Source organism: Pyrgilauda ruficollis, unplaced genomic scaffold (genome assembly GCF_017590135.1).
Source record: "Pyrgilauda ruficollis isolate IOZ18807 unplaced genomic scaffold, ASM1759013v1 scaffold167, whole genome shotgun sequence".
Lineage (NCBI taxonomy): Eukaryota > Metazoa > Chordata > Aves > Passeriformes > Passeridae > Pyrgilauda > Pyrgilauda ruficollis.
In genome coordinates, this window is record NW_024515542.1 from 891,347 (window position 1) to 899,552 (window position 8,206).

An 8,206-nucleotide genomic window follows, 5' to 3' on the forward strand; every position below is an offset into this window, starting at 1 on the left:
AAGAAACCACAACAACTTAAGTTTTATAGGAAATACTCATAAGCCAATCTATTAAGCTTTTTTTCATATTATTAATTTTTTCATATTTCAGAACTTATAGTTTGAAAATTCTATCTGAAAACTGCCTCAAGTTCTCATACCTAGAGTAAGCTAGATCTTGGAAGTGTTATTTACACAAAGTATTTCCCAGTGATACTATCCACTGAGAAAGTGATTTAAGCAAGTGAGAGTTTGCAGAAATTTGCAAAACATTTGTGATTTAGTATTATTTTGTTCCCAAATAAAATATACTACAGTGGGTCCACCTGGAGTGTAAGACAAATAGCAGTTAATATTGTTTTCCTCTGTCAATCTTTTTTTTCTTTCCTTAAGAAATAGTAATGTAGCTCCTATTAGACAGACGTAATTCTTTAATTATGACAATGCCTACAAATGACGGCAGTGTCTTTGTAAAATTCAATGTTATGATGGAGTTACTGCACAGCACCTGACTCTTAATATATATTGGGAGAAGCATTTGGACGCTATATACACTTATTTCTAGAGAAGAAAAGAACTGTTATATTCATGTATATATAACAGTTTTATATACGCACACACACAGACAAATATATATACATATATGTTATATACAGTTATATATGTATATTGGCTATACTGTAATTGACCAGTCTTGTAGAGCTGAAATGCATGCACAATTTCTACAAATGAGTACAGCTGATCAAGAGGATTACACACGTAAAAATAATTATATATGTGATCATATTTTTCGAAGGTCGAGGCCTAATAGTCCATGAGCAGATAATTTCAGTGTATTTTTTTATTTACTCTTGCCTACCTACATTTTGGGTTTTCTTAGTGAACAACTAAATTGACCTGATATCAGGAACACCCTGGAAGAGGTTGGTATTAGTCAGAAATAAAATTTACCTAAATTGCATCAGATACCCTATCTCAAATAACAGCAAGAGTCATAGATAAATTTTACTGTTCCAGTACTTTCCAAAACACCTGAGACTAAAACACTTCTGATGTAGCTGGGACAAATTTTAAATACCCCTTACTTCAAAGTATGATGCAAGAATATATTTTTCCAATTTTTCAATGAAACATTCTAAGATTCAAGTTCTGTAAACCTTATAGACTACTTTTAAAGCATACTTATTAAATATTCCCTTATTGTTACCATGTCACAATTCTGAAGAGCAATGGTAGCTGTGTAACAATGTCAAAGGTGATTTATAGACCATCAATATTTTTCTCAAAAATTGCTATAAATCATTGCTGCCCAATGAATGAGATCCTCACAGACCTCTGTAGTGGTATTTTCTTTAGTGTTACACAACTAAAGGAATATGCTTTCATAGCTTTTCCAATACTTTAATTTCAGTCATCATATTTACACTCTAATTAAAATATTCATGTAAGCATTTATAGGTTTAAGCACTCTATTTTTTAAATGGAATACCAAAGCAAATGAAAACATATTAAAGATAATAAGCTTAAATAACAGAATTCCATGGATAGTAGAGATTTTAATACAGGCTATGATTTAGATCCAATTCTGAAAATTTCTTTCAAATAAAGCTTATAACAATTTCTCAGGGAAGAGTTGCACAGTAGATTTGAATGCATGAGGATCAATCTCATTCACCAACAATTTGAAAATCATCCAGCATTGTTCTTCAACCTTAAAAATACTAATAGCGCAAATAAATTGCCCAGCAGTAGTCTTCACAAAAACGGATAACATTTTCCCATAGATTTTCATGTGTCCAGGACACAGACCACACTAACAATCTAATAAGCATGTGCTCCCATTATCAGTGTTAATTAATTTTCTCAGATGTAAATTTAGTAAATATCATTGATTTCTTCATCTAAAGCTATTAAAACACAAAAGTGTATTAGAAAACTGCTAAAGCACAAAACTATACTTTAGAAATCTATAAAAACATAAATACCAGTAACAACCACAAATTAGAAATTGTATACCCTTGAAATGTGGTAGCTCTTATATTATCAAACATTTGCCAATTTCAATTTTAAGTCTATTATGCCACAAATTATTTGATTTCCTCATGAATCTGGCTCTTTTCAACACTAAACCCTGGTTTAGTAGGAGAAGCTTGCTCTTAAGGGACAGATAAACTAAATATAACACATTCCACCTTCAGTTCTTAAACTGTCCTCATGGCAGAGTCCCAAAATACTTAATACTTCACTGAAAGATCTACTCTAGAAAACATGTGTAAAGTGCTATCAAGAAAAAAACCAAAAACACTTTTGGCTTGTATATAATGAATAGGATTTTTTAAAATCATATGTTATTTCACATCTGCACTATAAAGCAATTACAGATTCATCAAAAAACAATGAATGATTTTTGACAAGCAGTTCCATATACATTTGATCTTAACTTTATCTGGGTTAGCAAGAGTGAATTATGCAATGTCTTACATAGAATCAACACACTAAAAGCAAGATGCAAAAGCAGTATTTCTAACTATAATCACTCACATGTCATATTGTAATTATTAATGTTTAAAACTCATTTCCTATTAGACAATTATTTGAAAAATTCATTCTTACTTTCAACTCACTCTACTTTAAAATACACAGTGCATAGGCAACTCCTTCCCTTCTATTTTCACCTAATTTAAACTGTCAATGTTTTACTCTTTTTTGAGAGTCAAAAATTGTTGGCTTCAGACTGAGCTGCATCCTGATAGCATCCCCTGAGAACAGAATTTTCCATTGGAAAGACTATTGTCTCCACCTGCCCGGCTTTGCAGAGCAGAAAGAGAAGCTCCTGGAACAGAAACCTTAGCAGACTGTCACCCTCCAGCAGCCCCTCATGGATGAGCGACAGGCTCAGTGTCTGACGCTGCTAAACCCCGTCCCTGCCGCAATAGGTGCTGCCTGCAGAACATCGGGCTGAACAGGGAACATCTCTGCAGCTGACACAGGATGCTTCCAGAACAACTACTGCCTCAGAGAGAGGGAGAATAAACGTACCTGGACCCTGGGACAGGAACATCTGCGTCTTCTGCACTCCGCCAGCCGCCAGCACACCCCCTGTCACTCACGTATTATGCATTCCCGTCTCCTACTCCTCCCTCTTCTGAGCAGCGCCCAGCACTCTCCTCCCTCTCCTGACTGCTGCCGCCTTCCCACTGCTGTGGAGATAAAAGGGGACGGGATAGAAGAGGACAAAATTTTTTTCAAAGCCCAGCAATTGCCGCTGTACTGCCGTAATTGAGATAGAGCCAGCCCCTCCCACCAGCGCCTTGGCAGGTCTTACTCAGCTTGGGCTACACTGTTGTATTACTCTGCACCGCAAAACAGACATGTTTTATTATTGGATTATAACACATTTTGGACTCAAGTTCTCAGTGGCACCCAAACATGCAGCTCATCTTAATTCAGTGCTCAGGGAGAAACAATCCTCTATTAGAGAAACCATTTCCAATTCTAGATGAAGCATTCCAGACTCACTCTAGCTAATATCAAATTCATATTTAACAGTCACCACCACCCCAAGCAAATCCTGAGCCACGAGACAAAAACAAAGGCAACACTCAGATCTTATCAGTGTTGGCCCCCAAACACACAAATTCTCACATTTAATAGCAAATAAGTATCAAAATTTCTTCTTATTCAGTAAAGGAGAGAAGGAATAAATAGAGCACAGAAGTATTCAGGCAAAACCAAGACAGAATCTAGTACACTCTATGCCTCCTGATGTCATTAGCCTAGTCACTACATCAATCTGTACTGAGTTATGATAATTTGGGAATAATTTAAACAAACATGGAAAGGCAAAGAAGATGCTGGAGAATGATGAAAGGTTAGAAAAATTACTTAGTAAAAAGCATTTTACAAAAAATGTTTTGCTTATAAAAAATGATGTTTTAAAGTAGAAGCATTCCACCTAACAAGCCATCCAGCCTAGTGTAAACTCATAGCAGGACAGTATGAACTGCCTCTAAGAGGTAGCTATTTCCCTCCTCTGACAAAATAGGGAGTCCAAATAATTATCTCAGACTACTACCCAGCTTTGTTAGGTAAGGAGAATCTCTCTATTAACTCTGTATACAGCTAAAGAGAAAATCAATGTTGATAAATAAAAATTTGCAGTATAACTGATAAAGGCATGAACAATCTAATATGCATATGGAAAAGTAGACATTAATAATCAGAACAAACTACAGTTCTTAAGAGTTGAGGAAATATTGAGATGATTCACCAAACATTACAAAAAATATCTTTTTAAAAAATTTCAAATGTATTTTTTCTTCTAAAAAACTATGCTGTGCATGTAAAAGGAATTCAGGTTGTTCTCTTTGATAACCTGTTGTATATGTTTAATCATTTCTTGCACTAGTTCACCTTGGTTTATATCTGACCATATTTTTTGATCAATACTTTATTATGCATTACCAGCACCAGTTTATCTTGCAAAAAGAAAAAAAAAAAGAAAAAAAAAAAAAAGGAACAAGAACATTCCCTCTAAAACCAATACTAATAGTACAGAATTTTCCACTAGGCAGAACTTAATGCATGAACATGAGAGTACCATGTTTTTCAGTACCATACTGTTATTATATTTCAGCTTTAAAATCTAGATACAATATTGTTTTTCCTCTCTGGATCAACTAGCTGAAAGAATACTAGACGTATATGATTGTTTTTATCTTTTATTCTACAATGTTGTTTCAGCTTATATGATTTATTTTATGTTTTCCTCTTTTCATCCAGTCTCTGTACAAAGCTCACCTCCCACCAGCTATCAGAGGGGCTGCCTTAGCAGTCATTAGTTCTCAATTACAGAAGGCCTGAGCACATTAAACATTGCTAATTACTGAGCTAGAAAACTAAGGATGAATGAGAACTCAGACCTGGGCTCAGTAATTCATATGGTTATTCTCACAGACTCTTTCCACAAAACTGCATTCAGGCCCAAAATGACTGTACCTTTTGCTGTGCTCTCTGACTCAACACATGGTACACTCTATGTTTTCTCTCAAACCCCGAGGATTTCCTAATTACTTTTTTTCATTTTCATCATACCACTCCAGGGATCTGTGCTTCTTTTTGCTACATGTGAGGAAGAGAGCTACCATAGGATTTTGTCAGTGATAGTCCTCAAGCAGCTGGAAGGATGATGGTGATTGACATCAGACACTCCACACACACTTTTAACAACTCAGCATGCAGCCCACACTGCACTCCCAACCCTTACAAATGTCAGAGACAAACAATCAGCACTGGTATTGGACCTACAATAGATTTGGCATTGCACAGAATTATGCCTCCGGGTCAGCCTTAGCTTCTCTTTTCAATAAAAGCAGTAAATAAGGTGTATTAAGTACACACCTCACTTCTTTGTTTGTTTGGATACCCTTTGTTCTGAAATCATTAAAAGTCTGTAAGCAAAAAATGGCTCTGCTGCAAGTAAACCAATGCTGAAAGCACGAGAAACAACAGACTCCAGTTTGTTTATTTGTTTTGAAACCTTGCCTTTTCCCTTCATTGGCATCATCTGAAAGAAAAGACCACAGAAGAGGGAGTTAGAAACAAATCCCTGAGAAAGAACACGACTTAAAGGAGCAAGCAGAAAAAAACATCTAACAAAGGCTTTTCAGGCATGTGTATTTTCTCTTCTTGACATTTTTGTTTCTATTAAGTAAGATTTTTGTGTTATATCAGTGCCATTTGGCTTTCAGTAAGAGGTACTGAAATCTTAATCTACAAATATCAGAAACCAAAAATAAGCGCTATAACAATTTTTTTATTCATAAATGCCACTAAAATTCACCTGCGTTTTCACCTGAAACATCCAAGTTTCAGAATTCTAGGCTAAGTATCTATTTGAATGCAAGCACTAAACAAAGAGATTTAAAAAATTTTGAAATTTTAGTCCTGCACAGGTTCAACTACTCAGAATGAGGAACAAGAAGCATATGCATAGCTCTTTCATAGATCAATGCTTAATTATGATGTAACAGACAAGTTATTCTTTACGTCTTATTTATAAATCAAGCTCTCCAATACAATGCACTTCAAAAATACGTAATATCCACCAGATACAGGCAGATACTGAAGCTGATCTTGCTTCTTCACAGAGCAATGACAAGATAGAGAATATTTTCCTCCAAGAAATTCACTTGGTCTTGGTAGTCAGCTGTTAGTTTGTTTTTTCTTTTTTTAAGTGGATTTTCTTTGAATGATGGTCCATGGTGCTGAGTGTTTGTGCAAGACAGACAATGCTAGAGATGGCCACAAGCACTAATATCCTTCCCTGTGCATGTGCAGCGTGTGCAGCTGTACCTCGATTTTTGATTCTTATTTGTTTTGCTGACATCTAGGTTGCATTCTCCTTTCTCTCTTATTATTTAGTGTGATTCACACTGGGGACCACATCCAACTGGCAGTATTGAAATAAACTGTAGAACATGGCTTTAGTAGCATAGTCTTCAGGGAACTTTGCTAAGTCAGGCTTCAAAAGAGGGCAGAACCAACCAAGACTTATACCAAAGAGGTGTGCTCATCTCACAGCCTGACTGGTCTGTACTAGCAAACTTCTGACCTGCTATCCCACAGCAGCTTAGGATCACAGTTGGGTTGTCTCTTCAAAATGTGAAATGAAGTTTCTGACCACTTTTTGTTTGTCCTGCCTGCACTCTCTGGAGACTCCTATCCAGCCACCCAATGCCAGAGAAATGCACAACCACTGCCAAGTGATACCTGATGCCAGACACTTGCACTGCTCTTTTTCCTGAACTTTACCACATCCTTTTGTTGGGCTGGGAGTACTTTAATGTCATGATCACGATTTTACTGCATAGGTTCCTCATAAATAAACAAACACATGCAGGAAATAGAAAAAAATAGACAAATGCAAACAATGTTAATAAAATGAAAAGACTGTATGACAAAATTGAGTATTACACTTCTGACTGATCGGTTTATGCCAGACTAGTTCATGTGCTGATATATGTAGGTAAAATCAGATTTTGATCTACTATTTTTTAGAAATGTCCAGGATTTAAGAAACCAAAAAATGAGAACTTCCAAGCGCATCATGTTTTTTTTCAGTGGACAAATATTAATTTGTTTATGCTTCCTATAATCAATTTCATAAAGTTTAATCTGTTTATGGTACAGCTCCTAACTTGTATGCAGATAAAGCATGCTGATGTTTTAAAAGAGTTTTTAACATAAAAACTTGAATTATTCCTAGTAGTAGGAAAAAGTAAATGGTTCCTAGCATCTGCTCACTAAAGGCTGCTATATTTTAACTCACATTACAACAGAAACACTATTCATATAATCATAACTTTTTGATTAATGAACTCTCATTTGACAGGACTTCCACAAAAAGTGACATGGTTTTTTAAAAATGTCAATTTAAATATAAAACTGTACTAAAAATGAACACTTAATGAGAAAATAACTGTCTTGTTTCAACTTAGTGCATCTTAGATTTGGGTGATCAAGCTCTATCATGCCATTTTGAGACAATTTAGGTCATTTTGTGTCACTCTAATGATGCAAGAAGAATGTCATCTGTGAAGGGTTAGTTTGGTCTCACAATGTTACATAGCTCATTTCAAACCAAAGTGCATGCTTGTGTGCCACACGGAGAAGAAGCAAGATGAGAACTTGCCAAGACCTGCCTGCCTGCTTCTCTTATGGAGTTAGTGTTGCTCAATGAAGTCACAGTCTTGCTTCTTCAAGTGTGTTCACCTCTGCATTTGCAGCAGGTCACTGACAATGTACATTCTATCCAGCAAATAAGTAGTTTTCTCATCAAATATCCATCAAGACACACAACTTCTGAGCATGTCAAGCACTAGACTAGAAATTCAAATAGAATGGTTACCAAAAGCATGTTTTTCTGAAGGTAAGACATAATAAAAATACTAAAACCTCTCCATATCTCCTGCATCTAATCTGGTCTTAATTTCAAAGTCCACAAAAGCTATTTAAAAATAAAAGCAAGAGGATTCCAGATGCTGCATACAACTTGCTTTCCCAGCTCACAACTAGGCATTCTGTTTGCTTCCTTTCAAATGAGGAAAATAACTACTTGGAAACACAAAGTCCCCTATATTTTTCAACCTAAGAATTGACTCTTCTCTTTTTAAGAGAAACATTGAAATGTTATCTCACTAACTGATTAGCTTCCCCCGCCCCCCCC

The 8,206-nt window shown here is 35.7% G+C and overlaps 1 protein-coding gene across 1 annotated transcript in view; it reads right to left on the reverse strand.

Annotated features, from left to right (window-relative positions):
• The window catches only part of ADGRV1 (adhesion G protein-coupled receptor V1), a 282,378-nt gene that overhangs the window by 270,836 nt on the left and 3,336 nt on the right, over nt 1-8,206 (reverse strand). Inside the window, exons 4-6 of the mRNA XM_041463583.1 lie at nt 6,751-6,855; nt 5,380-5,545; nt 3,019-3,179 (exon numbers count right to left, since the gene is read on the reverse strand). The gene's annotated coding sequence lies outside the window, so the exon portion shown is untranslated. The remainder of the gene's footprint in view (nt 1-3,018; nt 3,180-5,379; nt 5,546-6,750; nt 6,856-8,206) is intronic.